This window comes from Mobula hypostoma, chromosome 6 (assembly GCF_963921235.1).
Source record: "Mobula hypostoma chromosome 6, sMobHyp1.1, whole genome shotgun sequence".
NCBI classification, from domain to species: Eukaryota; Metazoa; Chordata; class Chondrichthyes; order Myliobatiformes; family Myliobatidae; genus Mobula; species Mobula hypostoma.
This window is the reverse complement of record NC_086102.1, coordinates 147,403,105-147,425,124: the sequence shown is the minus strand read 5'-3', so window position 1 is coordinate 147,425,124 and position 22,020 is coordinate 147,403,105. Positions and strand designations below refer to the sequence as shown.

General features: G+C 40.3%; 1 protein-coding gene across 4 annotated transcripts in view; it reads right to left on the bottom strand.

Moving 5' to 3' along the window:
- hecw2b (HECT, C2 and WW domain containing E3 ubiquitin protein ligase 2b) overlaps positions 1–22,020 on the bottom strand; it is a 377,012-nt gene that overhangs the window by 333,597 nt on the left and 21,395 nt on the right. The window contains exon 1 of one of the 4 annotated variants that reach the window (XM_063051952.1): positions 20,992–21,016. The exons of the other annotated variants lie outside the window; for them this stretch is intronic. The gene's annotated coding sequence lies outside the window, so the exon portion shown is untranslated. Of the gene's footprint in view, positions 1–20,991; positions 21,017–22,020 lie in introns of those variants that run through there. 4 annotated transcript variants of the gene reach the window in all.

Below are 22,020 nucleotides of genomic sequence, written 5' to 3'. Positions count from 1 at the left end.
TAGCTACATTTGATTGACAATGGCTTGTTTGGATTTTGTTTTCCTAAATCTTCTGTAATTTCACACGAGTATTTTTAATTCAGTCATTCCATTTTTATCACACTTCCTTCCTTCAACTGATAAAGCCATTGACTAAACAATTTGCTCTGTAACCTCTGAAGCTGGATATCAGGAATACTTTCAACTATATTATATATGCTGACAGTCAAGGTCAAGACCAGGGTAAAAACCTTACACTAACTGAACATATTGAAGTGTATTTACTAAGTGAGATTAATATTGCAATTTATTATAACATTACTGCAACATACAAGATCATTCTAATGTTATTCCATTTGCCATTATTAGTTCCTGCTCTCTGACTTGATTGAAAAGAGCATTTTCCTCACAAAGGGAGAGGCTGAATGCTAAATTTTCAGTGGTAATGGAAGCTCATTGTAAATTGCAACAGAAATGATATCACTATTTAAAAAGTGGATCCTTCAAATGCCAATGTCCATTTAAGCAAATACAGCACAACTAAGAAAGATTTTTTAAATCATTAAGGGTACAAAATGCACATAATTCAGAAATTGTACACATTGGGACAAAAAGGATTTCAGCAATTGTATCAATATAATGAATAAGATTGCACAATTGAGATAAAAACATCAACTTGATGGTTGTTTTTCTTCATATTCAAAGGAGTTGCCATGAGATAATTTTCATAAGATTTAACTCATTGCTTTGACTTTCAATCACACTGATCTCCACAGGAAAATTCTGCAAGTGTCAATTAAGGCATTAAATTGCATATTTTCAAGATTACTTCAGCCTCCTCAAAGCAAAATTAAAAGCAGTACTCCCTAGAATGGTTAAGATACTTAATCTTATACTCAACCAAACAGAGAACCATAAAGGTATTCAGCAGAGAAATGGGTCCTGTGGCTTACCACATTCATGCCAACCTTTTGCACACACTGGGCTTCTATCCTTCCATGCCTTCCCTATTTGAATGCTTTTTCAAAATGTCCCTTAAACATAACCATTGTATGTGACTCAACTACCTCATCTGGCAGCAAATCCTTGATATCAGCCACTTGCTGTTCAAAATTGTCAAATCTCCTTCCTCTTCTCCTTATTCTTGCAATCCTGACAATGAGCAAAGGATTCTGATTATTTACCCTATGCAAGCTTCTTACAATTTTATACTGTTTACTCTTTTCCATCGCTGTTGCCTGACCTGCTGGGTTCCTCCAGCATACTGTTGTGTTGCTGTGGATTTCCAGCATCTGCAAGTTTTCACATGTTTATATACCTCAACCAGATCACCCCTTGGATGTCTATACTCGAGGAAAACAACCCAGTTTATCCAATCTCTCCCTACAAGTCCTAAACCTACCTTCAAATTTGAAGGCAGAATATAGAGTTAATGGCTGAATTCTTAGCGATGTGGAGGAACAGGATCTTGGGATCCACATGCATAGATCCCTCAAAGTTGCCATGCAAGTTGTTAGGGTGGTTACGAAGGCATATGGTGTTTTGGCTTTCATTTGGGGGGGGGGCAGTAAGAACTGAGTTCAAGAGCTACGAAGTAATGTTGCACTCTATCAAACACTGGTTAAAGCACACTTGGTGAAAACATGTCTTATATGGATAGGTTGAATGAGCTAGGGCTTTTCTCTGGAGACCAGAAGGATGACAGGCAATAGAGATGTACAAGATTTAAGAGATCAATGTAACAAATGCAATAACATGTTGGTCAGACAAAGAGATAGCGCGGATATTATGAGGAATTATTCCAAAAAGCACAGTTAATTTGTTAGGTTGTAAATTAATTTTAAGTGCTTTGGAAATTGTCGAAAAAACTGACTTCCAGAACTGTTCCAGTATAGAACAAAACCAAAACATGTGTGTCAGTGTAGCTATCTCAGTTTTACATCTATCACAATAACTATCAACATTAGGGAATATTTTAGACGATCTCTCCTTCGTCAAATGATAACAATGTACAATTTTAAATTGAATCAGTGAATGACTAGCACAGATCGAAGATGATGTTATTGCATTTGTTACATTGTTAGCTAGGAGGGCCATTTTGTTTAAGTAGAAGGATACATCGGCTCCCACTTTGTCACAATGGTTCTCTCAAGTGATGCTATATCTTAGTTTGCAGAAAATTAGAAGTCGAATCTTTGAACCTATGTTTGATTTTGAGAAAAGGTGGGGTTCATTTGCTCATTATTATCATTTGAGTTGATTGATAGATTTCCTCCACAATCTAATTGTAAATTTTTGGAACTTCTTTTTCTTGCTGGCAGTTTGATCTTTATCTTTAGAAGTTTTTTGTATGACGCATGGCTCCCGGGTTGAACACCTAATGGGGTTTTTCCCCCTCACTTTTTCTTGCTTAGTAGGGTTTTTTTTTTCTTTTTTTATTTTCATCACCAAAATTTTTTTAATCTTTAAAATAATGTTTTTTTCTTGAGGCATTGTAAGTGTTGCTTACTTCAATGTACTCTTGTTAATTTTGGATAATAATAATAAAAAGATTTGAAAAGAAAGAAAGATAAGAGATCAAGTGGATAACCAGAGACTTTTTCCACAGTGGAAGTAGCTAATAGCTTCTAACAGGGGGACATAATTTTAAAGTGACTGGAGAAAAGTATGGGGGGGGGGTGATGTTAGTGGCAAGTTTTATTACACAGAGTGCTGGGTGTATGGAACACTCTGCCAAGGGTGGTGGTATAGGCAATCACATTAGGAACATTTAAGAAACTCTTGGATGGGCATATGGATAATAGACGCAAGGAGGTTATGTTGGAAGGAAGGGTCAGATTGATCTTGAGTAGATTATAAGGTTGCACAACATCGTGGGCCACAGGGCCTGTACTGCACTGTTGTTCTATGTTCTATGTACCTGCAATTCATTCAGAGACAATGAACAAGGGTTCTCCACCAACAAATAACTGATGATCTAATTCACAATCTTACACTGAATTATTTGCTCAAGTATCTCCTGCCAGTCTCCCCTCCCCTCACATTGCTCCATCAGCTTCTTTATCTTTTCTCCCTACATATCACCTACAAGCTGTTAGCTCCCAATTCTACCCCTCCCTCTCCACCACTTGCCCAGAATGGCCCCGCTCACCTGAATTCACCTACTGCCTGCCAGCCCTCGCCTCACCCCTTCCCCTTCCCCTTACTTCTTTATAGAGGCTCTCTGACCTCAACAAGCTCTTTCCCAATGCAGGGGCTCAACCCAATATATTAACAGTCCCTCTGCTAGCACATCTGCTGCCTGACCCACTGAGTTTCTCCAGTTCTTTGTTGTCTCTTGCTCCAGGTTACAATATCTGCAGTCTCTTGTGCTTACAAGTGCTTGCAGGGTAAATGAGAGGATGATATCGTCCACGATTCAAATAGCAAGAGGGTAAAAGAAAGATAAATGCGAGCATGTAATATGCAGCTGAAAGAATTAAAACACAATTTAAGATTTTCAGGTATACCCTTCACTTGCACTCAGTTCTATCTGAGGATCACACTTGCAGAGGTTACGCATTTCTCAAGTGCTGACAGAAAATACTTGAAAGGCACAGGTGAGGTTTTACCATCAGCTTTTGTCAAGGACAACAGAAATCTTACTGAATTTCAATAGCCCAAAGCACTGAAACTGTGACTGTTTCATCAGGGACAGCTGGCTGCTGATATCCAGGACAGATGTGCAACAGCCCTTGATAATAGTGGCACAAGTACCACCTCTCAGACAACAGAAGATCTCGCACGAGTCCATTTTGAAGGACCACAGTGTGGTTTGCCACAAATTCAGCAGTAGTGTCATTGATGGTCGGGCTCATATCATTAGCCAATTTCCCCAGCATCTCTGAGGCATGTTAATACTTTCACAAGCCAATCTGGCAGGTCCCCAGCACAACAATCCAGAAGAGCTCAGTCTCAAAGTTTTCCTTTGGTTGCAGCCCCACTCAGTAGGATGTAGAGCATGAGCGGGCAGGTGGTACATCTATGGTACTTTGTAGACCGGTTAACAACAACCCCTCCCTGGCTTTGGTTCAGGACAAAGATCCTATTTAAGAAAGGGTATGCCTGGCAGTAAGAGATAAGCTTATCAGCTACATACCCATTAAGCACCATTAATGGGATTTGGAGGGTCACCAGTAGTATAGACATTGTACGTATTGTTATCCAAGTCTAGTCCCGCCCCGTAATGGTTACTGTAAGATAATTCACTCCTATCCCCATAAAGCAGCTTTTTATTGGGGGGGCGGGGGGGAAAGAGAGATGTTATGCAATCATTGCAAGTACCTGATACTATCCCTCAAAACATTTGCATTGACAAGAGTCATTCCTATGGGCAGTGCAGTCCTGTGCTCCCTTTACAGTTCTAGTTTCAGTATCAAAGTAAAACATAGAAACAAAGTCACTACTGTACGATTCAGGGGTATCAGCTTCATTGGCAGTGTATGCACACTCTCAAGAGAACACCTCACAACCTGATCAGTTAGTATGGGACACATAGTCATAGCTAAGGTGAACAAGTGTTAGGAGCATTAGTGTTGTGAGATGTTTCTGCATTCAGGCAGAAAATAGATGTCCAGATTACCAAAAACTTATAATGCATAGCGATTACTTAAGGTGGCAAATAGCAAAGATCAAAAGTTCAGTCCACTTTGGCTTTCCTGAGCCTTTAAAGTGACACATGTGGTCAGCAACACTTGGAATGGAACTTCCCAGGCAGTTCTTTTGTCAGTAGGCTCTCACCAGTACCCATTCTCTCTGCTGGTAGGTGTGGCACTCTGCAGCCAACGTGATCTTCTGGGTTGCATATTTATCAGTTGAAGGGACCCTTTAAGAGCTTGGGTTAGTGCTATACAATAATGTACCATGCTTTCTGTCATCATATGGATGTCTATCTGTTTAATTAAGAAGGGAGATGCGACTGGAAAACGCATGGGACATTATTAAACTATTTCATGTGGAGATAGGCCTTTTATGCAGTATATTGTCACGAAGGCCAGCTGAAGCACCTCTAGCCACTTTAGCTTGGTCTCATTGCGCAATTTAGCTGAACTGTTTTTCAAGGCCCCATTCTGTCTTTCAGCTGGCCTATAAGATTGACAGTGGTAAGGGCAGGTGAAATGTTGCTTACACTATAAGGCTTTTGTTAGTTCCTATACAACTTTATTCTTAGGTTTGGGATCCCTGAGAGAAATCTCTCAAGTGATACCCATCCTCACTTCATGGGTAAATTCTCATAATAAAATTTAGCAACAGTTACAGCATCATTTCTCTGAGTTTGGTAAGCTTCTACCCATGGAGTTAACAATACAATAACAAGTGCACAATTGCAACTCACACATTTAGGGAACTCCACAGAGTCAATTTGGAGATGCGCAAATATCCTTCAAGGGGAGGCTCAGCAGCAGTAAACACCAGCAGTGACTTTCCAGAGAGCAACAAGTTCAAGCCACCAGGTTCACAGAGTTCATATCACAACCTGAGATGGAGAGAGCGACTTGGAGAGGAGCCTATGCAAGAGTTCTGATGTCCATCCACCCAACCCAGGTGCAAGATGGATAGCTCAAGCACCGAGTCAATTTGGTGAGATCAAGAACGGCTTCAGGCAGGGCAGCCCAGGAGTATTGGGGTGACTGGATCCAGATCCCAGAACGTAGTACTACTTGATGCTAGGACAAGTTAAACAGCAGCCCAGATAGACTGGAAGCCCGAGTGTCATGTACGGAGGCGAGGTTCGGTCTGATTTCCCTCTCTCTCTCCCGCAAATGTTCATTTCTTTCTCTACAGCTGTAAACCAATCCGACTGCTGTGAGTCTCTCCCCTGCTGGTGTGAAACTGGGGACCGAGGCTTGGCTTAGACCTACTCTGGGAGCAGATCTGGAACTTGGTCTGGTTCGGGATGCTGTTGGCTTGCTTCTATTGTTTGCATGATGTGTTTTTCCCCCCCCATCCATCTATATATATATATATATATATCTCTGCAATACTTTTTGGCTTTTTAAAAAATTGGGTTATTTGAGTTTCTTGCTTTATGGCTGCCTATAAGCAGACAAATTTCAAAGTGTACAATTTATACATTCTTTGATAATATGCACTTTGAATCTTGAATCTTTGAATAATATCACATAGTTACTGCTACTTTTCTTGCTATGGTCGAGAATCCCTCGACCCTTTATAGTCCTGCACAGAGTGTGTTTTAGTCCATAAAGTTCTTTCAGCCTCTGAGGCATCACATTATAATTGTGCTAGTTCATCAAACGAATTTGGAATGTATTGACAGCCTGATCACACTGGAGTACTACGTGGCTGTTTTAAAGATCTGCAGTTGCTGCCTTAGCAAAGCAGTCAGCTCGTTTGTTCCCTCCAGTTATTCCATCCTTCAGGTGAAATAACCAGAGGGAAACAAACAGAACAGGAAGGAAGGCAGCTGTGCCATCTCAGGTGTTATATGACGTGCACACACCACATATCCACCAACTATTTTTCCCTTTTCGGTTCAGGAGGAAAAGCCCAATAAAAACTATATGCGGGCTTACGTCAGGTGGCACTTTACTGCAGGCAGAATTACAATTATACAAGTTCTTAAGTACAGTTTGGGAACAGATAATTTAAAGTAAATTGCAATCTACGGTGCTGGTGGCAGTGAAAGCAGGCACTGTTATCAAAGTTTCCTTGGCCCCAGGGCATCTTCGAGCTCAGTGGCCAGGCTCTCCGCAAACAAAAACATACCCTTTGCAGAAATCCCCGTGTTTACCCGTCTCGTGTCCATCACCCAAGATTGTTGGATTAAAGAACTTTAAAAACATAAAATATAGAGAATATTATCTAAAAAAAACTGCTCTAGGCAAAACAAAAATTACAAGCCACCAGTAGGTCATATGAGCCACATGTGTATAAAGCAGGTAATGTTAAAACCAAAATTTACAGTCAATTTTTAAAACAGAAGTTAATCTGGTAATGATTAGCCAAAATTTGGTTACTGTCAATTTGGTTAAATACAAAACTACAAGTTAAAATAACATTCAAAGTGTATAAACAGCTATCACAATACTTTTAAAGCAACCTGTATAATATTGCAAGAGGCTATAATGGAGCAGCCAGGAGGTCTCACACAAGTATTATACCCATTTCCCCTTAACAGCTTTAATCCTTTGCTGTTTTAATTTCTTTTGGTAATATAGTAAAAACACTCAATTTTACTTAACTCTCTCATTTCACACAAGTAACAGTACATGTTTTCCTTTAACAGTAAGTTGCAACTTGTTTACAATAACATTTATTAAGATGGGCACCCCCACTGCTAAAATTAATCCAGAATGCCTTTGAAAACATTTACATGCGTGTTCTATATATTCATAGTGCCAGCTGGTGACGTAGTGGCATCAGCACTGGACTTCGGAGCAAGGGCTCCCGAGTTCGAATCCAGCCGGCTCCCCTGCATGCTTTCCATCCGTGCTGGGTTGAGCGTCGAGCTAGCAACTCGGCCTCATAAAAATAAGAAAGCCTGCTAAAAAAACGCTATCACAACAGCGTCCCGATGGCTTCACTCGGAGTTAAGGGCGTTCTTCTTCTTCTTTCTGTATACTCATTAACATCGTTGTCTTTTATATGACACTGTGTACTTTATGCCAACCTATAGTGTGAGGGAAACATTTCCTTAGAGCTCCTATAAGATCAGTTAAAGTACAATTAAATCAAAATTTCGTGCATCCCCTCTGCAGCCCTGCAGCTCCCGTCTCCTGTAGTTCTACTGGGAACCACCACTGGTGGCAGGGCTCCAGATGTGCTGGTCTCACCAAGTACTCAATAGGTGCCACTTGGCGTGAGCCTTGTTGAAACCATGCCTGGGGAAGGCAGGAGAACAGCATCTAGTTTATCTTCAGACTCTGGTGCTAATTGTTTTTTTTCCCAAACACTGAGGTAGGCACTATTATGCTTTACAACATACACAAAACGCTACAGGAACTTTGCAGGCACAGTACTGTATTATTCTTGAAACTTCTTGGATATCAAATTTGAATAGAAGCTATCTGATTAGTTAATTCCCAACTGCAAATTTGAATGGAATGTCTCTTAACTATGGAAATTCAATGGAATTAGCAAACTGGTAAAGAAGAGCAGAGCACATAGGCTTTAGCTCTCTTCTCCCCTTGCCACATGGACCAGAAAGCATTGCAAACGCCTATGAAGAGCAAAATAGGCAACAATAGCCATCCATTTCTCACGCCGTCTTGTGCACTCCTGAAAAAATAATGAAGGGATGCTTTAAGACCCATTGTGAAGTGCCACAAAGAGCAACATATGAAAAGAAAGTACTGAAAATACGCAATCTCCGAATCATCATTTACAAATTAGTTTGCATGTTCCTCAGAGAAGCTCACACTCTAGATGTGACCTTTATTTTAAGGTAGGGAGGCAGAGGAACGATTAGAGGTTTGCTTTGAGTAGGTGGGTAAGGCCATGTTCAAACACTCATCTAGCGATCTGAAGGAATATGCCATGGTTGTTACGGACTTTACTAAAACAGCTACAGGTGAGTGTGTCCCAACTAAATCATTCAGTCTTCCCATATCAGAAGGCCTGGATGAACCATGAGATCCGAAATTTGCTGAGGACCAGATCAGAGACATTCAAGTCTGGAGACCAAGAAAGCTACAAGAGGTGCAGGCATGATGTCTGGAAAGCCATCTCATGGGTGAAGTGGAGATTCAGGATGAAACTTGGATCAACAAGTGATGCGTGACAGCTGTGGCAGAGGTTGAATGCCATCACCCCCTACAAAGTTAAATCAAATGACATGGGAGAGAGCAGGGCTCCACTTCCGGGGAGCTCAATGCCTCTATGCTTGCTTTGACCATCAAAATATGGAAGAACCATCGCAAACCTCCAAATCTGCAAATAAGTTTGAATTCAGTATCTGAAGCTGACTTGCGGGCTGACTTTAGGACAGTGAATCCAAGAAAAGCATCTGGACCGGACGGGGTACCTGGCCACATACTAAAGACCTGTGCCTACCAATTGGCTGGTGTGTTCACTGAGATCTTTGCGGAAGCAAGAGGTTAGTGTGTGGTACCCGCCTGCTTCAAGTCGCTTCAATTACATCAGTGCCCAAGAAGAGCATGGTGACCTCACTCAATGACATCATCCAGCTGAACTTACATCCACAGTGATAAAGTGTTTTGAGGAGTTGCTGATGAAACACATCAACTCCTGCCTGAGAAGCGACTTGGATTTGCTCAATTTGCCTACTGGTGCAACAGGTCCACAGCAGATGCCTTCTCGTTGGCTCTTCACTCAACCCTAGAATATCTGGACAGCAAAGTTGCATACACGAGGATAGTCTTTACGGAGCAGAGCTCATCATTCAATACCATCACCCCCTCAAAACAAATCAGTAAGCACCAAAGCCTCAATACCTCCTTGTACACTGGATCCTAGATTTCCTCACTTAGACCCTAGTCTGTTCGAATTGGCAACAGCACTCCTCCACGATGTCCATCAGCACCACAGGGCTCTGTGCTTAGCCCCCTGCTTGACTTGCTTTATACCCATGACTGTGTGGCTAAGCACAACTCCAATACCATATTCAAATTTGCTGATGACGCCACTGTTGTGGACCGAATTAAAGGTGCTGATGAATCAGCAGGAGGGAGATTGAAAATCTGGCTGAGTAGATCATAACAACCTCTCATTCAATGCCAACAAGACCAAGGAACTGATTATAGGCTCAGGAGAGGAAAAGCACGAGCCAGTCCTCATTGGAGGATCAGAGGTGGAGAGGGTTAGCAACTTTAAATTCCTCGGTGTTACAATTTCAGAGGAACTGTCCTGGGCCCAGCACGTAAGTGCAATTGCGAAGAAAGCACAGCAGCACCTCGACTTCCTTACGAGTTTGCAGAGATTCGGCAAGACATCTAAAACTTTGACAAACTTCTATAGACGTGCAGTGGAGAGTATATTGACTAGCTGCATCACTGCCTGGTATGGAAACACTGATGCCTTTGAATGGAAAATCCTTACACAAGGTAGTAAAAACCACCCAACCACTGAGCACATCTACATGAAACACTGTCATAGGAAAGCAACATCCATCAGAGATCCTCGCCAATCTGGCCATGCTCTTTTCTCACTGGTAGAAGGTACAAGTGCTTCAGGACTCACACCACCAGACTGAAGAACAGTTACTACCCCACAACCATCAGGCTCTTGAATGAAGGGTTAACTACACTCACTTGCCCATTCACTGAGATACTCCCACAACCAATGATCTCACTTCAATGACTATCTTGTTATTTCATGATCTCATTACTTTTGCTATTTATTATTTACATTTGCACAGTTGTCTTCTGTACTCTCGTTGATCTTTCATTGATCCTGCTATAGTTACTTCTTTTTATAGATTTTCCTGATTATGCCCACAGGAATCTCAGGGATGTATATGGTGACATATGTATTTTGATAATAAAATTTACAAGTGTACTTCAAAGTTCAAAGTAAAGTAACAGAATCACAAAGCTGAAGACCAGATAAGATGTCCAGAGTGCACACCGAGGGCTCCTAATCAAGAACTGCTTTGTACCAGTAGTCTTTATCATTTAAGGCATCTCCCATACTAAGTCCATTATCTTCTTCTCTTATCTCCACCTTTCCTAGTTCTGATAGAAGGTCATTTCCCTGAAATTTTAATTCAGTTTCTATCTCGAGTATTTCTGTTTTTATAGCTTAATCTGAATGTTCAGATGACATAAAGGCTATGAGAAGTGATGCAACTACATTACAAGATGTAAAACAAATTATAAAATCAAATTAGAGCTTTTAATTCTGGTTTTCAGATTAAACTAAGTGCTAAAGGCAGATAAAACTAAAGCTGAAATGATTTTGTTTGAAAGAAGTATAATTACCAGGCTACACTGCAGATGAAAATCTGCAAGCAAATTGTTTATTCCATTATCATCGGACTTAAATGGCCCCATGAAAAACCTCAATATCTTGTTCCAAACTTTGAATTATGGGGTTCTGATCACATTTCAATTAAAATGCATAATTGTGACAAGCATATAATGATCTGAGAGAAATGAAAATTAGACTTAAAATTGCAAAGCATATGGCAAGGGTAGAATCTAACCAGAGGATTAAAGAAACCATTTATTCTACAATCCTAATGAATAATTATAAATGAATTAAAGAAACTACAACATAATTATTCTTGCACGTTGATAAGATTATACAGCTAAGAAAAGTATGGCATTCATATTGCACATTTTCATTTTTCTAAATTCGCACTGTATACTGAATAATTGTAGTGCAAGCTTATATGGTACATATCAAATGAAAACACAGTTATCCACCAGATTTACCTCAGATTAGTTTGTCTACTTCCCCGTTCATCTTTCTATTAACTACTTAGCAACAGTTTCATTCCTTTCATTCATTGTATGATGGTAAAAATGCCTACCAATAATCTGAGGGGGTATTCATATTGAAGCATGACTCTCAGCAGCTTCATTTCTGCCCTTCACTCAATTACATGGCTTTCTCCTCATTATTTAGCTTCGTTCCCCTTCGATGTGTACTCAGTACAATGTAATTCATGGAGCATTCCACTGATCTCACACTACCCTCTGGGTGGAAAAAGCCACAGGCAGGCACCTTCATCCTCAACCCCTTCACTTCCTTTCCCTTTCTCACAACCATCATATTGAAGCATGACTCTCAGCAGCTTCATTTCTGCCCTTCACTCAATTACTTGTTTTTCTCCTCATTATTTAGCTTCTTTCCCCTTCGATGTGTACTTAGTACAATGTAATTCATGGAGCATTCCTCTGGGTGGAAAAGGCCACAGGCAGGCACCTTCATCCTCAACCCCTTCATTTCCTTTCCCTTTCTCACAACTATCTTATGAACGTTTTATGTAATGTGGCTAGACATCAGCTAGCTCATCAAATCTAGAACACAGATTCAGCACAATAGAAATATAGAAAGCATACCTTTAGATCAAGTTGCTTAGAGCTGGGTGAACAGAAACAGAGAGGAGATTAAAACATACCTGGGAAACTCCTCTCAATGATAGAATCAAGCAAGTTTTGAGAGATCACGATGACTTAGCTTTGCATTCAACTTTCTCCTATTTTTGAATATTGACAAGCTCTTTTCATACTTTCCAGTTTTCAGAAAAAAGGCACAACTTTTGACACTGATCACAGACTTTTGCTTGCTTATTTCTCATATCCCTGAACCTACCAAACTTAAAATCAAATTTAAACCATCACTTTAAAAATCAAAATCAAATCACTTCCAATCATACAATTTTCTGCTATGAAAAAACAGTATGATGTCTAAGCCCACTATGAGTAAATACAGGTTTGGAGATACCTGCTGCAAAAAGTCCATGTCACCAGTGTACATGACAGCAAGGAAAATTGCTACTTAATAGATCACAGACTTGGTGCCAAGTTTAAGACCCTCACCTGCAAACCACCTTTTGCTCAGGAGACCAAAGTCTGAGCTGGAACACTAGGGTGAGTGATTCCTTATTGGACTCTCTGGCTGAGATGGTGGATCCCAAGGAAAATAAATCCACGTGAACCTCAATTATAAAGGGGCAGTGTGGTGCAGCAGGATCAGTCTGGTTAAGCTGATTTTTTTGTTTTACAGATATTCATTGCAAGACTCAAAGGTGACCTAGTTATTACTAATGGATGTGGCTTGATCAAATGCATCTCAGTCTCCACATTTGAAGGTGGAGGTGAAAAGACTAGGTGTCATTGTCCTCGAGTTGCTGAAGGGCTGTAACAGATGCTACAAGACTACTCCCACAGAACTGGACTCACTTTCAAGGACTCCATCTCATGTTCTCAATACTTTTTCCCACTTTCTTTTGTACTGGCACTGTTTATTTAATTTTTTGCACATTAGCTGTTGCCTATAGATGTGTGGTGGAAAGTGTATTGACTTGGCTGCATTATGGCCTGGTATGGGAACACCACTGTCTCTGAGCAGAAAATCCTACAAAAGGTGGTGGATTTGGCCCAGTACATCACAGGTAAAGCCTTCCCAACATCTACATGAAATGGCATCACAGAAAATCAGCATGTATCATCAAGGTTCCTCACCATCCAGGCCATGATCTTTCTCGCTGCTGCCATCAGGTAGAAAGTACAGATGCCTCAGGACTCACACCACCAGGCTCAAGAACAGTTACTACCTCTCAACCATCAGGCTCTTGACAAAAGAACCCTTGAACTACACTCATTCTATTTCTGGTGTTCCAACAACCAATGATCTCACATTAAGGACTTTTTATTTTGTTATTTCATGCTATCATTTATTACTATTTATTTATATTTACATTTGCACAGTCTTCTACACTCCTGCTCCTTCATTGATCCCGTTTATAGTTACTATTCTATAGATTTGCTGAGTATGCCCAAGGAAAAAGAATCTCAGGGTTGTAAGCGGTTTATGTACTCTGATAATAAGCTTTACTTTGCACTTATCCACACTGTTGGGTGTGGTCTTTCATTGATTCCAATGGGTTTATTGAACTTACTGTGATTGCCCTCAAGAAAACGAATCTCAGAGTTGTATATGGTGACCTGTATGTACTTTGATAAATTTTCTTTGAACTTGGAGTTGGGTGTACTCAGACCCAATCAATAGGTTAAGAACCTCACTAGTTTAGAGATTTACTGAGCTGGTCACACCCAAGGTACAGGCTTCAGATAGATGGGTGACTATCTGAGAAATAAGTGAGGTAAGCAAATTGTGCAGAGTTCCCCTGTGGCTAATCCCCTCACTACAAGGCAATCTGGGATCTCCCTCAAGAATGAGGACAGTCAAGCCAATCCAGTTTCAGTAGAGATAATGATCATATCATCGTAAGATTTATGTTAATTATAGAAAAGGAGTGTCAGCAATCCAAAATAGAAGTAATTAGTCAGAAGGTGGCCAATTTCAACAGCACAGGAGTGGATAGAGAAATTGGAATCAAGTTGACGGGCAAAAAACTGAACAAAACATTGCATTGCCTTTAAAGAGATGGTTCATGTACCATTGAAGCAAATTCCCATGAGAAGCAAGGGGTGATAAAAGAGTAGAAAACTGAAAAAAGGCTGCTTATGACAGGTGTCAGGTTGTAAATACCAGCAAGATCCAGGCTGATGACAAAAGAACCGGAGGGGAAGTGAAAATAAAATGAAAGATAAGAATGTATGAGAAAAGATTAGCTGCCAAAATAACTGTGAATCCAAAGGTGTTCTAAAAACTTAAATATTAGTAGGATAACACAAGAAGTGTGGCCTATTAACAGCGAAAAAAAAGTTTTCGTTTTCTTTTCCCAAATGATTCTTTCAGAGATAATATAATTCTGGTTGAGAACAACTACCTTCCTTCTATCTCATTGAACTTTAAATCTTACTCAAACAAGTTTTTTTTTTCCAGCAGGCTTCAGTCATCATGAGCAGTCACTTGTCTTGGTGAGGCAGCATGAGATTTCAGAAGAGCTCAAGGCTTTTTAGTGGGCTTCAATCATAATGATCAATTAGGCACTTGGGAAAGGCCAATAAAGAGTTGGGTTAAGCAAAGTAGCCATTGCATTTCCTGATCTCTACCCACAAGGATTCTACATCCTCTGGTCCTGTCACCTCTTTCTAAGGATTTGATATCTTTTTTTTTTACCAACAGAGCCACTGCAGTCTGTCTGCCTACCTGCCTGTCATTTTGAAACAATGTGCAACCTTGAATCTTAAACTCTGGACTATGATCTTCTTTCAGCCGGAACTCTGTGATGCCCACAATGTCATACCTGATAGCAGTTGTATACAGGCCTCCAAACAGCGGCCATGATGTGGGGTACAAGTTACAATTGGAGACAGAAAAGACACGTAACAAAGGGGATGTTATGATAGTCATGGTGGATTTCGATTTACAGGTTGTGTGGGCAAATTAGGTTGGTGCTGGATCCCAGAAGAAGGAATTTGTAAAAATGCCTACGAAATGGCTTTTTGGAGAAGCTTGTGGCTGAACTCACCAAGGAATAAGCAATTCTAGATTGGGTGTTGTGCAATGAACCAGAATTGATTAGGCAGTTTACAGTAAAGGAACCCTTAACAGATAGTGATCATAACATGAAAGAATTCATCCTGCAGTTTAGGAGGGAGAAGCTGGAATCAGATGTATCAGTATTACAGTCAAGTAAAAAAAAATACAGGGGTATGCGAGATGATCAGGCCAAAGTTGACATCAGAACAGCAATAGCTGGTAAGCTTCTGGGAGCAATTTGAAAGTCCACAGGATAGATTAACCACAAAGTAGTATTTGCTTCTTAGAATGGATGAGACAACCATAGCTGACAAGGGAAGTCAAAGACAGCATAAAAGCAAGAGTGGGTATATAATACAGCCCAAAAAAAAGTGGGAACCTAAAGATTGGGAAGCTTTTAAAAACCAACAGAAGGCAACTAAGTAAAGGAATATGGAGATAAAAGATGAAATATTAAGGTAAGCTCATCAGAAGAGAATATCAAGTTTTTTTTCCAGATGTATAAAGAGTAAAAGTGAGGAGAGAATGGATATTGAACGGCTGGAAAATAATGCTAGAGAGGGGGACAAGGAAATGGGGGACAAACTGAATAAGTATTTTGCATCAGTCTTCACTGTGGAAGACTCCAGCAGTGTGCCAGAAATTGCAGAGTGTCAGGGAGCAGAATTGAGTGTTACTAAGGAAAGTGTGCTTGGGAAACTGAAAGGACAGAAAGTAGATAAGTCACCTGGACTACGTGGACTACACTCTAATGGTTCTGAAAAAAAGTAGCTGAAGTGATTTTGGAGGCTTTGGTAGTGATCTTTCAAGAATCACCAGATTATGGAATGATTTGAGAACTGGGAAATTGTAAATGTTACTCCACTCTTTAAGGAGAGATGGAAGCAAGAGATGGGAAATAATAGGCCAAGTTAGCCTGACTTCAGTGGTTGCTAAGCTGTTGGACCTATTATTAAGGAGGAAGTCTCGAGATACTTGGAGGCACATGTTAAAATAGGCTGAAGTCAACACAGCATCGGGGAAATCTTATCCTATCAAATCTGTTAGGATCCTAAGGAAATATCAGGCAGGACAGACAAAGAAGAGTCAGTGGATGTTGATTACTTGGATTTTTCAGAAGGCCATTGACAAGAAGCTGCAAAACAGGATTAGAGCCCATAGCATTACAAGAAAGGTACTAGTATAGATAGAAGATTGGCTAACCGGCTGGAGACAAAGAGTGGGAATAAAGGGAGCCTTTTCTGTTTGACTGCTGGTGACTAGTGGTGTTCCACAAGGGTTGGTGTTGGGATCACTTCTTTTAACATCATATGTCAATGATTTTGTGGCTTTGTGTCCAAGTTTGTGGACAATGCAAAGAGCCAACTAGTGTTAAGGGAGTAGGGAATCTGGAAATGGATGGATTAGGAGAATGGGCAAAGAGGTGAGAGATGGAATATAGTGTTCAAAGCTCAAAGTAAATTTGAACATTTACTTCAAATTTATATGTCACCATATACAACCCCAAGATTCATTTTCTTTGGGCATACTCAGCAAATCTATAAAATAGTAACTGTATCAGGATCAATAAAAGACAAACCAAGTGCAGAAGACAACAAACTGTGCAAATACAAATATAAATAAATAACAGTAAATAACGAGAACATGAGATAATGCAATAAAGAGTCTTTGCAAGTGAGATCTACGGTTGAGGGAACATTTCAATGATGGGGCAAGTGAGTGTAGTTATCTCCATTTGTTCAAAAGCCTGATGGCTGAGGGGTAGTAATGGTTCTTAGTCATAGTCATAGTCATAGACATAGTCATACTTTATTGATCCCAGGGGGAAATTGGTTTTTGTTACAGTTGCATCATAAATAATAAATAGTAGAACCATAAATAGTTAAATAGTAATATGTAAATTATGCCAGTAAATTATGAAATGTCCAGGACCAGACTATCGGCACAGGGTGTCTGACCCTCCAAGGGAAGAGTTGTAAAGTTGATGGCCACAGGCAGGAATGACTTCCTATGACGCTCTGTGTTGCATCTTGGAGGAATGAGTCTCTGGCTGAATGTACTCCTGTGCCTAACCAGTACATTATGTAGTGGATGGGAGACATTGACCAAGATGGCATGCAACTTAGACAGCATCCTCTTTTCAGACACCACCGTGAGAGAGTCCAGTTCCATCCCCACAACATCACTGGCCTTACGAATGAGTTCGTTGATTCTGTTGGTGTCTGCTACCCTCAGCCTGCTGCCCCAGCACACAACAGCAAACATGATCGCACTGGCCACCACAGACTTGTAGAACATCCTCAGCATCGTCCGGCAGATGTTAAAGGACCTCAGTCTCCTCAGGAAATAGAGACGGCTCTGACCCTTCTTGGAGACAGCCTGTGTTCTTTGACCAGTCCAGTTTATTGTCAACTCGTATCCCCAGGTATTTGTAATCCTTCATCATGTCCACACTGACCCCCTGGATGGAAACAGGGGTCACCGGTACCTTAGCTCTCCTCAGGTCTACCACCAGCTCCTTAGTCTTTTTCATATTAAGCTGCAGATAATTCTGCTCACACCATGTGACAAAGTTTCCTCCGGTAGCCCTGTACTCAACCTCATCTCCCTTGCTGATGCATCCAACTATGGTACAGTCATCCGAAAACTTCTGAAGATGACAAGACTCTGTGCAGTAGTTGAAGTCCAAGGTGTAAATGGTGAAGAGAAAGGGAGACAAGACAGTCTTCTGTGGAGCCCCAGTGCTGCTGATCACTCTGTCGGACACACACTGTTGAAAGTCCTGAGGGTCTTGTACCTTCTAATAGATGGCAGCAGCGAGAAGAGAGCATGACCTGGGTGGTGGGGACCTCTGATTATGGATGCTGCTTCCTACGATAATGTTTTATAGTGTAGGGAAATGTATGATTGCGCATTTTGGTAGAAGGAATAAAGGAGTGAATTTTTTTTTTTTTTAAAACAGGAAGCAAATTCAGAAATCAAAGGTATAATGGGACTTGGAAGTCCTTATGCAGGATTCCCTAAAGGTTGCCTTGCAAATTGAGTCCGTGGTAAGGAAGGCAAATGCAATATCAGCCTTCATTCCTAGAGGACTGGAAGATAAAAGCAATGATTTAATGCTAAGGCTTTATAAGGCACTGGTCAGACCACACTTATAGTGAGCAGTATTGGGCCCCATATCTAAAAGAGGATGTGCTGGCATTAGAGAGGATCCAGAGGGGGTTCAACATGAATTAGCCCAGGAATGAAAAATGAGGGTTAATGTATGAGGATCATTTGATGGCTCTGGACCTGTACTGCTGGATTGTGTGTCTGCATGTCTGTCTCACAGAAACCTATTGAATATGATGGAGTGAATGTGGAGAGGATGTTTCCTATCATGGGGGATTCTAGGACCAGAGAGCATGGCCTCAGAATAGAATTTCTCAGAAGGAATTTCTTTAGCCAGATGATAGTGAATTCATTGCCACAGATGGCTGTAGAGGCCAAGTCATTGGGTATATTTAAAGTGGAGGTTAACAGTTTCTTGATTAGTAACGGCTTCAAATGTTACAGGGAGAAGGCAGGAGAATGAAGTTGAGAGGGATAATGAAAAGCCATGACAGAATGGTGGAGCAGAATCAATGGGCCAAAGGCCCAAATCTGCTCATATGTCTTCAGGGCTACCACCTTCTGCCCCCTACCACTCCCACCTTAACTACTCCCCGCAACTAAAATATTCACATTCTCCACACTTGGGTTCACTTTCCCAATGTTGTTCCAACTGCTCCAAGAATCACATCGAAATTTCATAGTCACAAACATCCAACTACCTTGTACCAATATTCTACACTCCCGTGCTCCTTGATTTGATTTATTCTTGTAATAATATGGTGTTCACAGCAATGGGGGAGCAGCAAATGCAACCACAGTCAATTAATTTAGAAATAGATAATTCAATTCAAATAATTAACTTCCACAATGATAGATTATTTCGAAGATCTTAATGCCCGGGATTATCAGGCGCAAGACAATTGTAATTGAATCCCAGTGAGTTGGACATGTACAACTAACATTCACCGGTACTTGAACAGATTGGGAGAATACTGTATACAAAGGTCACCTCTAGCCTGAAGCACCATACTGTAGCTACAGTGGCATTTATTCTGACATCCCAAAGTACGTAACACTACCAACAAGAGATGAATTTATTGGCACAAATCTTTATCTCTTGTATTAAGCCAAATAACTACTTGGACTTTAACAGATGACACAGCACCCATTACCTTAAACACACATCATCAGATTAATTGAGTCACAAGACTCCATCCAAAGTGTCATTCAACCAGAGAGGATGCATGGCAGAAATCACGGCTGGACTACCAGATGACATACAGCTAATACTCATAGCTTTGCTAGAGCTCAGAATGTCACCAAGTTACGGGGGTTCTGAAGCTATTGGCTCTGAAGGCCCAGTCCTGCCTTGTTGTATTCTATACCCACTAACTGTGGCTTAATCGTTAATCAATGAGTTCAGAAACATCTCGCCAGCAAGCCCCAATTTGACTGAGACACAGGACTGGGCAAATGCATAAACAATAAACATGAACTCCTCATCCACGGAAATTTAACTGACATCCCAACTGACAGCTTGAACTCCAGGATGTTATCCTCCATATACCAAGGCATTGCAGCTATTTGGAGAGCATGGAATGAAACCACCATCTGAAATAAACACATTTGACCTCAACAGCAAAATCTCCTGCATACTGTGACTGTGGCAATTCCTACCCAACTCTGGACTATCTATTAAAACTGTTTTGTGTGTGTGTGTGTGTGTGTGTGTGTGTGTGTGTGTGTGTGTGTGTGTATATACACACACACACACAGATAAAACTTCATCATTCACAGAGGTACACTCCAGCTGCCCAAATTAACTGTAAAACACATTTATAATTACTTTCCAAATCAGCCACATTAAACAAGTAGTCATCATCATAGGTTATACTTTGTCCAAATTCCATTTCTGATGAACTCACAATCAACACAAAGGACGCCTTAGCATAATCAAAACTCAACTACTCACTTGTTGGGACAACAGAACAGAAAAGCAGGTTGGTGTACAGATTCCCACATGCTTGATGTTTTGTTATGCAATTTTTCTGAAACAATGGTGAAGGTAATGCCAATTTAACATGCCTCTATTGGAAATGAGTTTAAATTGCACAGTGTATTTGTGCTTGTTTGGTTATTACATCACTCATTCCACTAATCATCTCTCTCTCTCTCTCATGCAGTTTTAACAAGAAATTTTTTACTGAAGCAGGCCCTATGATCACTCAAACAGTAAGTGGAAATGCATACAAAACCTTAATTAAAGAATGTGGCACTCGTAATCGTCTTCATTCACCCTTACCGTACAAAAGTTATTTCAAAATGCAACAAATAAGGATACAAATAAGTATTAACTGTTTTATAAAAAAAAAGTTGTTGCACAACAAAATGTGTCAAATATTATTAATTCCTCAAACATTAAGGGGAGTTTCTTCCATAGTCCAACGTTGACTGATTGAGAAGATCATGCACATCACTCTGCTGTCTTCCACTGAAGTTAACAGTTTGCAAAACAAGTAGCTAATTAAAAGCAGACCCTTTTGTTGCCTAGGCCTCTGATACTACTGTTTATCAGTTTCTCTCAGAAGCAATGTACTCCAATAAAACGGATTCTGTAGTTGTGCTGGAAACAAACAAAATTAGAAGAGAACAAGAGGGAGGGGAAGGGGGAAGAATTGGCTTGACCACCAAGAATGCAATTTTGGGAAGAGCAAAGTTCTTACTAATCTTCTCATTGAAAAAAATCTGTAAATTAAGCTACACAGTAAAAAATAATTTCAAAACGAATTAGCCATATCCTAATGTACATCAGCTATAGTTCCCTGTATTTTCATTTTCACTTACCTGCTTAAGCACAGATCTCAAGCAGAATCACTCCATAGAGTTTGGAGTTGAGAAGGTACCGTTGATTTGAAGTGTGTCAACAGGAAATTACATCAACTTCCAGTGCATTTATAATTGCAATAGAATGGCAGCATGCCAATTCATGCCTACTTCCAGTCTGCTAACTATTCCACTGGGAATGGATTATGGAATTTTTGCTCGGGGTGTGTGTTAAGAAGGAACAATGAACTACATTTTCCCAGACAATCCCAGATTATTCAACTACATTCTGTGCTTCTTCTGACAACACCCCCCACCCCCACCACACACACACAGAAATTAAATCATCAAAGTGGGTCTGCCCAGCATTACTCCTTTTAAAGTAAAAATATTTGGGAAAGAATCCTAATTATGCCAAATGTTTCACTCTAGTCCAGGTTCTGACATACAGGAATAATGACCACTTTGTCACTATTGAATCAATTTCTGTATGTTATCACATTCAGAACACTCAAGTTAACACCTTTCCACTGATTAAGCCATGTCAGTTAATTAAGTATTTAAAACAGATCAATAAAGTTAAAGTTTATTATATTTCATAAAAGGTTAAGAGCCAACCTTTTTAAAAAATGACAAAAGGTATTTTCCTTCATACAACTGAAAGTACTTTATATTAAGCAACATGTTTCAGTGTGAGTGCGTCTTCCTGCTCTCGTAAGAACTAAATGATTTATCAGTATTTGTAACTGCAGTGCTAAATATTATATGAATTATAAACCCCATGGGAAGTTAGTAGTGCCTCACTGTCAGAGCTCTGTAGACTGCAACATTATGCTGAATTCGATCATTGGTATCTGTTTAATGAAACAATGTAGGAAAATGATAAATATGTTTTATCAACATACATCAAAGTTGCTGGTGAACGCAGCAGGCCAAGCAGCATCTATAGGAAGAGGTGCAGTCGACGTTTCAGGCCGAGACCCTTCGTCAGGACTAACTGAAGGAAGAGTGAGTAAGGGATTTGAAAGTTGGAGGGGGAGGGAGAGATCA